Raw genomic sequence first — 1519 nt, 5'->3', positions numbered from 1 at the left:
ATTAGACTAAGATTTCTTGGTGGAACTGTATTTTAAATAATAAAATAATACATAACTATACTGGTTTTTTTACATTTATTTCATTTGACCAGTGACCGGGTTTCGTCGTTGCCGACATCATCAAACTGGTGGGAGGCTATCCAAAATATAATGATATATATATATATATATATATATATACACACAACAAGGCAGGGGTTTCAAACTATGATTTTATATATTTTCCAACAAAATCCTTCTTATTATTTTTTGACATCTCATCAAAGATGAAGAAGAATATGGAAGTCTGGGCATTTACGGGGCTGACGACCGTCATCGGCTGTATTGGACACACTCAAAATGTTGTAAAATCCTTCTTAATTGAATGATACTATCGACATAGATGAAGAAGAATATGTGAGTCTGTGTATTTACGGGGCTTGCGACCATCATAGACTAGTTTCAGTGATCACTTTACACACGTGTAACATTCACCAATTTTCTACCCATGATTGACAACCACACTACTCATATTTTTGGAACTATTAGATAAATTGATTAAACTCGAAACATCGTGTTTGACTTCAGAAGAACTTCTCTAGAGACATTTATGGGAGATGAGAGAAGCTTTTTAGTGAGCAGACTCTTTCATTTATATATATATACATATATATATATATATATATATATATATATATATATATATATATATATATATATATATATATATATATATATATATATATATATATATATATATATATATATTTATATATATATATATATATATATATATATATATATATATATATATATATATATATATATATATATATATATATATATATATATATATATATATATATATATATATATATATATATATACATAAATATATATATATATATATATATATATATATATATATATATATATATATATATATATATAACGTGGTAATATTTTTCTTTGTAAATTGGGTGTAAATAATATGTAAACTGGGTGTATAATAATAAAATAAACTAAACAATGTGTTGCTTTGTAATTAAAGAAACGACAATATGTAAAAGTTTATTCTTAATTAATCTTTACAATAATTTTTATATCTATCTGATTATGACAGTTAACAATATTAGAATTTTTTTTATCGGATGTCTTTTGTTTTATTCTGTGCGACGCGTGCGACATCTGGTGATAGAACTGTTTTATGTAGGTACTATTTATAAGTACTCAATAAAATGTATAGGTAGGTACCTAGGTATTTTATTACATATATATATATATATATATATATATATATATATATATATATATATATATATATATATATATATATATTTATATATATATATATATATTTATATATAAATATATATGATTTCCTCATTAAAATTGGGAATAACCCGCAATAATGATAAAAAAGAAAATAACTGTCTTGCAAATTAAGACATTTATTTACATATTAATTGACCTTTGATGTCATCAAAATAAGATAATGTTGACATATTCATTCCTAAATACATATTTTTAAAAATTATAT

The sequence above is a fragment of the Brachycentrus maculatus genome, unplaced genomic scaffold (genome assembly GCF_059751285.1).
Source record: "Brachycentrus maculatus isolate JH-2025_06_01 unplaced genomic scaffold, ASM5975128v1 h1tg001021l, whole genome shotgun sequence".
Lineage (NCBI taxonomy): Eukaryota > Metazoa > Arthropoda > Insecta > Trichoptera > Brachycentridae > Brachycentrus > Brachycentrus maculatus.
This window is presented reverse-complemented; position numbering follows the sequence as displayed.